This window comes from Mus musculus, chromosome 17 (genome assembly GCF_000001635.26).
Source record: "Mus musculus strain C57BL/6J chromosome 17, GRCm38.p6 C57BL/6J".
Lineage (NCBI taxonomy): Eukaryota > Metazoa > Chordata > Mammalia > Rodentia > Muridae > Mus > Mus musculus.
The window spans coordinates 4,981,854-4,994,755 of NC_000083.6; the positions used below are offsets into that span (position 1 = coordinate 4,981,854).

Here is a 12,902-nt window from a genome sequence, read left to right on the forward strand (position 1 = left end):
TTAGGTTGGGAAGGGAACAAGAGGGGCTGGAAAGGGGGAGTCAGAATGGATATAACGGGAAGTAGCATGTGCATGAAATGCTTGAAGAATGAGCAAATTGATATAAAACGTATTATCTGGTCCTTAGCTGAGCTTCAAGCAAGAAATCAAAGCAAATAAATGCCAAGGAAGGCAAAGGAAAGGACAGGTGGGCCTGAGAAATGAAACAAAACAAAACACACCGGCTGGAACAGGGCCTGCTTCTAGGAGCAGCAGGGAGAAAAGTTGTTGCAGGAGAGAGGGAAAGTACTCAAGGAACTTCAGCTACAAGGAGAAAGAGTCACTAGTGGCCCAACTGGTCCTTTTACCTCTTCTGGCGGATGGGGAAACGGAAGGCCCTGCTAGCAGGTACCATTTAGGTCAGAGGCTGTTGTAGGTCCTTTACAGTCTCGTCCCCAACTCATACCCCAGTCCCTCCACATACATTTGACAGACATGGGCTAATCTGAACAGACACCCTATTACCGATTTTAATAAGCAGGAGTTAGGTTATAGTTACAGAATGTTGCCATTTAGAAATCCATATAGATTTCCAAGAGAGTGAAGCAGATAAAAAGGCAAGGAAAAAGATGATAGAAAGTAGGGTTTTTTCTCTCTCTCTCTCTCTCTCTCTCTTCTTTTCCTTTTTTCTTTCTAGAATTTCAAAAGGAGGTCATTGGGAATCACAGATGAAAAAGTTTTTGGCAGCCACAGAAGGTTAGAAGTCAGCGTGTGGAGGGATTTGGAGATAAAATATGAACAAGTAGAACAGTTAGCCAAGGAATTTGTCCACAGAAGGTCAGGGAAAAAAATAGTAATTGAGAAGGCTAAAGAGTCTCCCTTTTTCTGAGTTCACCTTGGGCAGAAAATTTCTGACTTCCACGAATTATCTCAGGTTAGTAAAAGGGTCTAATTACTTTTACAATAAGTATATCAAAGGATACATTGTAATTTGCAACACTGTGTTTCTTCAGGAGTTAGTATTCTCTAGAAAGTGTCCCCACCGCTCGCTCCCTGTTTTTGCAACCTTCCCTCTTTCCCTGGATCCTGTCTCTCTCTCCCAACTCTCTCGCTTCCCTTCTGTTCCCTGGGTTACCATTTGGGTAAGATAAACTTTTATCTCTATTTCAGCCATCAGTCCTTGCAATTCCTGTAACTGCCCTCAAAGGAACCATAACCACGCCCCCTACACTCTCCACCCTGTCTCTTTTGCCTTAGTGCTGGTATTGCTCTGTGGAGGAGTTATGACATATCACACACTGTCCTATGTAGCCATGGAATCTAAGAATTCACCTGGGCCCCCATGTTGTCTCTGTGCAGATCAACAAACACACAGTGCGGAGCAACAACCATATTAAGAAATAGGCTGCCGGGCGTGGTGCCGCATGCCTTTAATCCTAGCACTTGGGAGGCAGAGGCAGGCAGATTTCTGAGTTCGAGGCCAGCCTGGTCTACAAAGTGAGTTCCAGCCAGGGCTATACAGAGAAACCCTGTCTCGAAAAACCAAAAAAAAAAAAAAAAAAAAAAAAAAAAAAAAAAAAAAAAAAAAAGCTGATGCCAGGAATTAAAAGCGTGGGTACACGCCTTTAATCCCAGCATTAGGGAGACAGAGGCAGGCAGATCTGAGTTCGAGGCCAGCCTGGTCAGGACAGCCAGGGCTGTACAGAGAAACACTGTTTTTTTTTTTTTTTTTTTTCGAGACAGGGTTTCTCTGTATAGCCCTGGCTGGAACTCACTTTGTAGACCAGGCTGGCCTCGAACTCAGAGATCCACCTGGCTCTGTCTCCCAAGTGCTGGGATTGAAGGCGTGTGCCACCACCGCCCAGCAGAAACGCTGTCTTGAAATAAACAACAGTATTTTTATTACCCCTTATTACCCTCCCCTTCCTTTCTTCTGTGTGTTGTGTGTTCTCAAGTGTGAGCTGTGTGTACTTGAATGTGCAGGCATACAGAGGCTAGAGCAGAATACAAGGACTCTCTTCCTCTATTACCCTCTGCCTTGCTGCCTTCTTGCTTTGAGATGGGGTTTCTCATCATTGCACCTATGATGGCCAGCCAGGGAGTCCTGGGGAACTGTCAGTCTCTGTCTCCAAGTGCCAGGGTCATAGGCACATGCAGTAACGCTTTACTCTCTACATGGCTGCTGGGGATTTGAACTTGGGTCCTCATGCTTTCACCGCAGTCACTTTAACCCACTGAGCCCTTTGTCTACCATTCCTACCTTCTGCCCACACATATCTAGGAATGCTGGGAAAGAGAATATTTATGTATTTATATCAGGAATTGAACCCACAGCATCAGGCTTGCTGGGTACACATTCTACCCTTGAGCTACCACCTCAGCCCCAGGACATAGATTCATAGTGAGTTACATAGCTGAGAGAAGCATCTGGTGATCCTTGTTGAAAGAGCAGTTTTATCTTAACCAGGGATTAAGTCTCTTGGAGAGAAGAATAAACTCATATATCTTTAGTGGGGAATTTTTAATCATGTTGCAAGAAAGGATGTTTGGGGTTGTTTGTAGTATATCTGTTTTTCTGAAATCTTACAACAGGAAGGACATTTGGAAATTAATTCTCTATTTAATTCCAAGCTATATGTTACATGATTTACAGAGCCTCTCATTTATCATATGAATTAAATAGCATTGAGCCATCTTTTCTACCTCTTTTTTTATCCTTCCTTCCTTTCTTTGTCTATTTGAAACAGAGGTCTCATGTAGCCCAGGCTAGCCTTGAACTTCTTGTTTGTTTTGTTTGGTTGTTTGTTTTTCTTTTTTTTTGTGGGGGAGGGGGTTCGAGACAGGGTTTCTCTGTGTAGCCCTGGCAGTCCTGGAACTCACTCTGTAGACCAGGCTGGCCTTGAACTCAGAGATCCACCTGCCTCTGCCTCCCGAGTGCTGGGATTAAAGGCGTGTGCCACCACGCCTGGCTGGCTGAGGATGACCTTGAATGTGAGTATCTACTTCCTGCTGAAATCGTGGGAATGCACCACCATCTGGGTTTACTCAGTGCTGAGGATCAAACCCAAGGTTTCCTGTATGCTAGGCACACCCCAGGCTAATCGTTCCTGTTTTATATACATCCAGGTACTCAGACTCTGCAACGACCAATGAAGCTGTCCAAGCCTACACACTGAACACAAGGAGCTGGGCTAGGAATCTCAGTCCTTCCTGCAGATCATGGAGAACCTGATGGTTAACACGCTCTATGTGGGTGGGAAGAGGTTTCGCTGCTTGCCCCCTGGCCTGCTTTAAAAATATTATTTTCCATAAATCAGTTTTAAATGCCACTTTTAAAAAAAATCATTATTATTTTTCAGGGAATTCCACAGAACATGTATGTCATTCTAAAAACATCCCTGAGATGAAACCCAGTGGCCTGGTTTATTTTCTCTTTCAGTCTATGAAGGGTATACAAAACAAACAGCATATGGCAAGAAGTTAATGAGATTAAAAAAAAAGTTCACCTAAAATAGTCTGAGGGATTTTCTACATGTGGTGTTGGTCTGGTTTCAAAAAACCACAGGAGGTTCTACTGAGCTCCAGAGAGGGGTTAATATTTTGCATTGTTTCCCTTGGGGTCAGCCTCATGGAATCGGCTGCAATCCCCAGGCTGTTTATAAACAAGTATCATGCTAGACACATGTAGGTAGGACTTTATGTGAGGTACCTGAGTGCCAAGAATCTGAGGCCACAGCTGGGTGGTGGTGGTGTATGCCTTTAATTCCAGCCTTCAGGAGGCAGAGGCAGAGGCAGAGGCAGAGGCAGAGGCAGAGGCAGAGGCAGAGGCAGAGGCAGAGGCAGAGGCAGAGGCAGAGGCAGAGGCAGAGGCAGAGGCAGAGGCAGAGGCAGAGGCAGAGGCAGAGGCAGAGGCAGAGGCAGAGGCAGAGGCAGAGGCAGAAACAGATCTCTGTGAGTTTGAGGTCAGTCTGAGTTCCAGATGTTGTGTCCGGCCAGTAGATCACAGGTTTGGGTTCTAGCCTGGAAAGGCATTTTGGAAACCTGGAAGAGAAGAAGGGCTGGGCTGCGCGAGATAAGGAAGGAACCAAGACAAAGGTCTCTGCTCAAGGTTCAATTTTTACTATTTTGGCACTCCGTTATGAAGGAAGGGGGAGGGGCCCGATTCCCGCCAAATAATCTTGGGGTCTAGTAGCAGGGTGACCACGAGTACGGCTCCGAACAGCAAAGCGGCAGGTTCCAGCAGTGGGTGTGGCAGCACGATTGAGCTGGCAAGCTCCATCCAGGTGTAAACAGTGGAACCATTAAGACTTGGGGAGGGGAGGCTACACAGGACAATCAGGGATGCATGGAGACAGAAACCCTGTTTCAACAAACAAACAAACACACAAACAACAGTTGGTGGCCACAATGACAATGGTCCTTTGTTAACCAGTTAGTTTCTGAGAGCAACAGCCCCTGAATACAGTTCAGCATTCACATTATGATAATAGGTAGTGCTGGCTTCTTAGGAAAATTCTTTTGTATTTCCTAAGTAAATAAAAACATAAGAATTCTGCCTTTATTTTATTTTTTCCCCTTTTGAGTAAGTTTGTGTTAATGTACATATGTGCACGCAAGCTTCTCTGAGTGTGTGTGCAGATGCTCATGCTCTCGAGTACATGTTAGCACATGTGTTTGTGTACACTAGAGGTCAGTTTTGGATGCTGTACTTCAGTAGCTGCCATCTCGCTTTTGGTCTAGAACTCACTGACTAGCTTAAGGTAGAAAGTGAGTTCCAGGGCCTCTTCCTGTCTCCATCTCTCCCCTGAGGCACTGAGTAAGAGATTCACCTGTCAAATGACACATTGAGTTAATTTAACTTGATGGGCCATCTGTGCTTTGTGTTTGGATCTTGAATGTGCCCCAAAGTCTTAGACCCCAATGTGGTACTACTGAGCGGCACTAGAAACTTTGAAAGATAGAGCGTAATGAGGTCTCCAGGTCTCTGGGGCCATGGCCTGGAGGGGATACTGGAACTCAAGCCTCGTCTTTTCCTTAACCTTTTCCTTTTTTTCTCTAGCCAGGAGGTGAGCAGCTTGGTTGATCAAACCCCCACCACCACGATGCACTGCCTTGCTCCAGCCCCAAATCAACCAAGCCATCTGATGACAGGCAGACCCCCCCCCCCCCCATACGGCTGTGAGCCCAGCCCTTTATTAGTTCACCACCTCAGTTATTTTGTTTTACAGATGCAAAGCTGACCGCACAAACTCAGTCCCACAAATTTTGACAAAAAGAGGAGGCTCCTAGACAACAGAAGTTCTCCTCTCTCTGTGTGGATGTGAGCTGCCACATCAGCACCCTAGACTTCAAATTATCAGTGAGGTTTAGTCTGTGTGAGCAGAGTCAGTTAGCAGAACACTGGCAGGTGGGTAGAGGGCAGTGGGTAGGAGTGATGGATGGAGTGAGGGTGGGCTCCATAGTAGTCTCCAAAATTCTAAAGTTGTTGATTTGGCTAGGAAGAGAGAGCAGGAAAAAGCCAGAACTGAGACACCTCATCTTTCTACCCGATTACTTCCTTATTTATTCTGTCTCTAAAATCATCAATGCTGATTTCTCACTATCTTGCTTAAAGGCCACTAAGCATGGGAAGTCCTCTGTGAAGAAGAGACAAAGACGCACCTCTGTCTGGCGGCCTCTGTCCCATGCCAGGACGCTAGAGTTGTAATCAGGGTGAACCATAGTCCCCACTCACCTCCTTGGTCTCAATTAGTGAACAGCCTTCTAGCTAAAGGGCTGATCTTGGGGTCTGTTCACTTATTTCTACTCCCATGGTCTTCCCTGGCTCATCTAACCATCTTTCATTTCTTACTTGAACTCTGCCCCACTTTGGAGAGCCATTTACAAAGAAGTCTAAATTCTAAATCTGGTGTTTCCCACCAAAGTAGGTCCTACATTTAATTCTAGAGCCAGAGTTAAATGTTTATCATGGCTTTTGTTTTTAGCTTAGTGACCACACCAGGCCCCAGTGTAAATGGAGCCCCGTGAATTCATTTAAGAAGAACAGACCTTGGGGTCTATTACATGTAGAAAGCACATGTGCATCATATTGACTTTTGGAGATGCTGTATCCAGGTTTTAGTCAAGCAAACATCAAAATAAAATTATTGTTGTTATTAAGGCAGAGTGTCACTATGCAGTTCTGGCTGGCCTAGAACCCTCTATGGCCAGAATGGCCTTAAACTCATATAGATCCACCTGGCCCTACCTCCTGAATGCTGGGATTAAAGTGTGGGGGTCCACACTTGACACAATCAACTAATTATGTCCTGCTGTTTGTTTTTAATTCCTGTGATAGGTCATCCTGCCAAAAACCAGCTTGGGGAGAAAAAAACATAGGTTCATTTCCATTTCCAGTTGTAGTTCATCATGGAGGCAAGACAAGGTGGGGACTAAAGACAGGAATCTGGGGGTAGGAGACGAAGTAGAGGGTTTTCAGTTGGATTTCCCTCTTCCAGAATAACTTTGGTTTGTGTCAGGGTGACCAAAACCTAATGAACACACCATAATGCCTGGCAAGATGAACTAACATCTATGAGCCTCTTTGATTATTTCTCACCATCAGAAGATGCTGGGACCTTCAGCTGATCTTGGCAGGCATGGGCAGGACTTGGTAGCCTGAGAAGCCTGAGCCTGGTCTCCTGGGACCTGATCTCGAATCTAGCTCTGGCTCTACAGGTGCTGCAGTGTTCACAGCAGTTCTTGCTTTCCTGCTTTCATCCTGTCTGTGGTCAGTGCCCCATCCCCAACCTTGCTCACAGACTCCAGGTACTTCTCCCTGCTGTTAAGATAAAAACCCTGAGGCAATTAGGCCTGATGGACCAAATGTGCCAGCCACACCTGGAAGCAACCGGTCCCTTTGATTTCACCTTGTTTTAAAATGGTCAGCCCAGGCCTTCAGGGAAACAGTCTCACAGCCCAGATGCCACTAGTGACCATAATTAATGCCCTCCCAGTGCCTTGAACCTTTCTTCCTCCAGCTGTCATCGCGTGGCAATTACGTTTGTTTGCGTGATCATCTGGCTAATGTCGAGCAGGTACAGTCAGTAATTTCTCTTTATTGCTTTCACCAGTGGCCTCCGGGCTGCCTCAGCTTAGAGACCAGGTACCCCTTGGGTTGAGATGGAATGGGTTTGGCTGGACAGTCCTCATGGTTTATACTCAGGGAGAGGCATCTTTCAGCACTCATATCCCTTTGGACAGATGGTCACCTACCCTGTAAAGACCAGCAGCTTAAAACTCATCTAGGGATTGGAGAGATGTCTCAGTGCTTTAGAGCCCTGGATGCTCTTCCAGAGGACCTGGTTTGATTCCCAGCACCGGTGTGGAGGCTCATAACCATGGATAACTCCAGTTCCTGGGGGAGGGGAGTGCCAATACCATTTTCTGAACTCCCTGGCCACCAGGCACGAATTCGGGGCACAGATATACATGTAAAGAAAACACTCAGACACATAAAAGGAAAGGAAGTTAATTTTAAAGACACATCTGAAGACCCAGGAGAGAGGTCACAGAATTTTACATCTTAGAATAATATAGTGCAATGAGAACTATTAAGTTTTATGGAGAAACAATTCCTTTAATTAACAACTCGTATATTTTTTTGGGGGGGTATGCATAGAGAGGGAAATTCCTCAGTGAAATTATGTCACTTTCTGTAAGAGAAAAGTAGAATTAAGTCCCTCTGCACATACCAGGATAACCGGGAGCCTGTTACTAATGTGTCCTTTAAAGGTGGCCATTGGCTTTCACAATGGAACTGGACACAAAGCAAGTGAATATCAATAGTGAGAGATGAGGAACGCATCACATTAGTGCACATGGACAATTTGGAATTCAGTTTTGAAACGAATGGCTTGAAAAATAGCTTTATTTTCAAGGTCCATATGTACTATAAAGCAATTAATGACACCTGTGAAAAAGACCGGGAAGGCCCTTAGATTAAGTCACAGAAACTCCTCTGGAAAAAAAAAAAGTTTATTGGACTCCCCAAAGACTCCCTCTTGTATAAGAAGTTATTATGCATTACATCAAATATGTTTCTAGCCAAGTATTTATTTTTGAGGAATTACAGTAATTTATAAAGTGACTCAACACAAGCTGCAGCTCATGGATGATGGGAGTTGTTTGAATGACCAATCAACGAAAGAATACACACATTGCTTTTCTAGTAATGGGGCTTGAACCCAGAGCCTTGAACATGGTAGGCACGCACTCTACCACCAAGCTATATTGCCAGCCTTTTTAAATCTTTCAGACAGGGTCTTACTGAAGTTGCTTCAATCTTGTGATTCTTTGACTTCAGCTTCCCCAGCAGTTGGGGCAATAGGCATTTGCCAGTACTCCTGGCGAGAAGCAAATGTTGAAAATCACTAGCAATACTCTATAATTCTCAACAATGGTAAAAGGAATGAAGGCGGACATGTATGTTATACAACAGTTACACACTAGGCTGCCATAAAAATATTTATTACACATCAATCAAAATGTAGAGAGCTGATAAAGCACGATGCATTAAATGCAGTAAGGTGACCTTCATATGGTTCACAGCTACCACTGTGTTCCCAGGGCCTTTGGAGACACTCGGTACTTGCCTAATGATAAACTTAGTCTTAGTGTCCTAGGAGCTGTGTAGATGGTTAGATCCCTGGTAGAGGCTGACAACCACGAACAATTGAGTTAGGTGCCCTTGGGTGAGGAAATTTCTTCACCAGTCAAGTCCTCTGGAACATGAAAGGGCTGATTCCAGTGGATTTTGGTGCAAATGTTCATAGTTGATCCCTATTCAGGACTGGGCCAAGGTAACAAGGTTTTCTTTTCTGGATGCTTCGTGAAGCAGTTTCCAGGCCAGTCTGTTGAACGATCAAGTGTAACTTATCCCCAGACCGTTGACTGTGCCTGCTTTAATCTCCTCAACAAATATAACACTCCTGCTGCTGGCCAAATCGTTTTAAAATATTTGTTGCCTATTCCTGTCCATCCCTCTTAATTCCCTCCTCCCACTACCTAATTGTTTAGCATTCTGAACTTACAGGCCAGTGATAATTTGCATAACTATTTCCAATCCGACTGCTGTAGAGCCCATATCCAGCACCGACTCGGAGTTATTCACCGCTAACGTCTAAATCTGAGATGTGAATAGGACAATTGTTTAGTGCTTTTTAAAGTCCCTGACCAAGATCAGTAGGGAAATCCCATTAGCCCCATTCATCGCATTGCTCATAAATCTGAAAGGAAAGCAAGTATCCAAAGCCTTATTCTTTAATAGTTCTTATTTGTAAAACCTTGACAGGGCTTTATTCCAAATTGCTTCCAAATTACAGAGAGAATACTGAGAAATATGCCGGGAGTGAATCGTGATGGCTTCAGTCACAGGGTAAATAAGGAGAATAGTAAAACGGGCTAATCCGAGAGCAAACAGTGCGCCCGGCCTTGGAGAGGAAAAAGAACAAAACTGTGGGGTTCTTAAACTACCATCTGGCTCAATTCTCGTTCAGTGGGCAAGTTGAAGGACCTTTCATTGAGCGCCCTAAAACTTATTCAAAAGGCGAGGTATTTGAATATTAATATTTCCATATAGTCAGAGGGGGGAAAAGAAAACCTTTTGTAATAGAAGGGCATGTTTAACAAAATAATGGGTAATCCTCTGGCTACACATGAAGGGTTGAGGAGAACCCCGTGGGTGGGAGGTTGGCTGGGGACCACAGCATGGCCAAGGCCACCAGCAGCACACCCCCCCAACCAAGGCTTCTTTGTGGTGACAGCAGAAACACAAGTGTCATTAGGGTTTGAAATTTAGGCACAAGAGGTGTAAGATTAAGGAACTCATTAAGGCGAACCCAAGGCGGCGGTTCCTATCGCTCTACCACAGGGAAAGACGCAAGGCTGAGCTGCCATGTAGGACAGTTCAGGCCAAGGAAACACGCCGGGGCGGAGGCTGCTTTGCTGAGTCGTGAGCTTGCTTCATTATTTTATGACAGACCCCGACTACCCAACCAAGTCCTGTGTGCTTTGTGCTCCTGTACTCCTGCAGGCTGCTGTGCCTTCTGTCTGCTTTTAGGGTGTGGCATCTGCCACTGGGGAGGAAAAGTGGCATGTGTGGCCCTTTATAGCAGGTTGATTTCCTGGTGCTGGGTGCCTCTATTTTATTGCCTCTTGGTTCCACTCTTTTAGTTGACTTGAGGTTAAATGAGATTTTACTCACATAATTCTCTCTCTCTCGTTCTTTCTTTTACTTTCATGGTTTTGACATGAAAAAGAAAATATTTCTAAGAAATAGGCCAGAACTGAACTTGGTGACTCATTTTCTCTTTTAGGCACGGTTGTGAAAATAAGTCACAACATATGGCTTGTCTAAATTGACTTTGATATATTCTACTTGTTTGAAAAAAAACATGCACTTTTATGATTCTATGTATATATTTAGTTTGGCTGTAAATGTCTAAAAGCATAAATATGTGATTGATTTTAGAATATGTCGATAGACATATACACAAAACAGGCATATATTTCTATTTGTGTATGAAAAACTTTAAAAATCCAAAATGTGGTATAGCCCCTAATTAGTACATATTCAAATATAGAAAGAGAAGCTCGAGGGGGGAAATGTCAAAAAGGCACGGTTAAAAGAAGACGTAGTAAGTACCCAAGGAGCTAAAGGGATCTGCAACCCTATAGGTAGAACATTATGAACTAACCAGTACCCCGGAGCTCTTGACTCTAGCTGCATATGTATCAAAAGATGGCCTAGTCGGCCATCACTGGAAAGAGAGGCCCATTGGACTTGCAAACTTTATATGCCCCAGTACAGGGGAACGCCAGGGCCAAAAAGTGGGAGTGGGTGGGTAGGGGAGTGGGTGGGAGGGTATGGGGGACTTTTGGGATAGCATTGGAAATGTAAATGAGGAAAATACCTAATAAAAAGTATTAAAAAACAAAAAGAAGATGTAGTGTTTGGCAAAACCTGAGGAATGACTTGTCATACACTCGCCTATGGCTGTCACTCCGTCACACACATGGATATATTCCCTGCTCCCCAGCTGTTTCTATAGGGTCATGGACTGTCCCTATACTCTACAGTGACCCTGGGGTATATATACCTGCTTCTCTTCTCTCCATTTAGTCATTACTACAGCCCACTCAATATCTAGAATTTTCTGTTTAGCCATGTAAAATATTTACACTTGGCCTAGCACACAACCAAGGCAATTGACATAAGCTAAAATAGTTTTTTCAAGCGGCTAAAGAATGATTTTGGAAAAGTACAGTGCACCGGAATCTAGCATATTCCTTCAGCCTGACCTCTGGGAAGCTTTGGTTTCAAATGCGTTCTCTCACACAAATCAGTCCACTCTAGCATAACTGAGCTGTTGCTTAGGTAAAGAAGTCTGGATACCAGAGGCAGTCAGAGATTAGTTACTCCATGATAATAATGTGTAAAACATTATTCTGCTAAAACAATAGGCACCTTTTAAAAACTGGGCAAGTACTGCATATTTCTGCTTTGGGATTAGACTGTTTGCATTATTATTGATTTTATGTTTATTAAATACATCTATTTGGTTTTGTTTCCCATTACTTAGAAGTGAACTCATATCAAGAGGGTTAATTGCACACATTAACCTCTGAAATATGATGAAAGTCGTCCTTAGATTTATGAAGACCCAAGATAAACCTTAGCCGGCACTGGTTTTGCACCAATGGTTAAACGTCCCCTGAATGCTGTGTGGAGCTAACACTACACACTCGAGGACACCCAAACGCATTATAAGAAAAATACTCCATGGGGAACGCTAGGAGTTTTCATACCTACTTCCGGTGCCTTTAAAAAGAGTTATATAAACACCACCTTAGATCGGAGTGGTGAATCATAAGCAATTATTGAGTGCCTGCTGTGTACACGGCACAGCAGTCTTTGCTGCTTAACCTTCACTTAAGTCTTTCATAATTTCTCAGTTGGATGAAGTTGTGGGAATTAAGCCGATGGCCTGAAATTCAGGCGCAGAGGCCAAGGTTGTGAAAAATTACATAACTCCTGAGAGAGACCGAGTGCTTTTGCCCGGCCTGCCTGAGTGTTTCTCTTCTCCACCGGCTCCTCGCCACCTCTGAGGCCCAACAGACAACTTTGCTTCCCAGCCCCTTCTCCCTCTTTTGTCTGCTCTTCAGACTCGTTTTCCACCTTCGTACCGCTCCCTTTAGACGTGAAAACAAACACAGGGCCGCGCGCGGGTTGGCAGGGAGACCGGAGGCACGAGGGGACCGAGCAGCTTCGGGCCCCGAGCGCCGGCAGCCGGTTCCCCCCCCCCTCCCCTCGCTCCCCCGGGCCGGGCCCTCCGCGCCAGGCCGGGCGAGACCAGCCGGGTGAGCGGGGCGAGCTGGCGGGCGAACGTGCGCTCAGCGGCGGCGCCCGGGGCCGAGTCCAGTCCGCGTTTTGCGAGTGCGCAGCAGCCCTCGGAGAGAAGCGGATAATAGTTGCTCCGGCTCGCTCGGCTCCCTCACGCCGCGCTGGGCCCGATTAGGCTCAGGCAAGTCGTGCATTTCCCCCCCCCCCCCATATCCGGGTTAGAGAGGGGGGAAAAAGAGAGAGAGAGAGAGCGAGCGAGAGTGAGGGAGGGAGAGAGAAAAGTTTCATTGCAAGCGGAACTAAAAAACTTTCCGCCCGTTCAGGCCGTAGCGGGCGCGAGCCCCCGAGCGCAAAGGCGCGCCCCCGGCGGGCGGCCCGGGGCTGCGGGGGGTGGGGTGGGGAGGGCACCGCGCTTCCCCGCGGGCCGCGTGGATGCGCGCAGGAGGGGCGGCCGGCTGCGAGTGGGGACATTGTCTCCCCCCACCCCGCCCGGCCGCGCCACGCCGCGGCGATCATGGCCGCGCGGGCAGCAGCGGCGGCG

The 12,902-nt window shown here is 45.8% G+C and overlaps 1 protein-coding gene across 1 annotated transcript in view; it reads left to right on the forward strand.

Moving 5' to 3' along the window:
- Positions 1-12,443: 12,443 nt before the first annotated feature.
- Arid1b (AT rich interactive domain 1B (SWI-like)) overlaps positions 12,444-12,902 on the forward strand; it is a 353,360-nt gene continuing 352,901 nt past the window's right edge. Inside the window, exon 1 of the mRNA XM_006523223.4 lies at positions 12,444-12,542. The gene's annotated coding sequence lies outside the window, so the exon portion shown is untranslated. The remainder of the gene's footprint in view (positions 12,543-12,902) is intronic.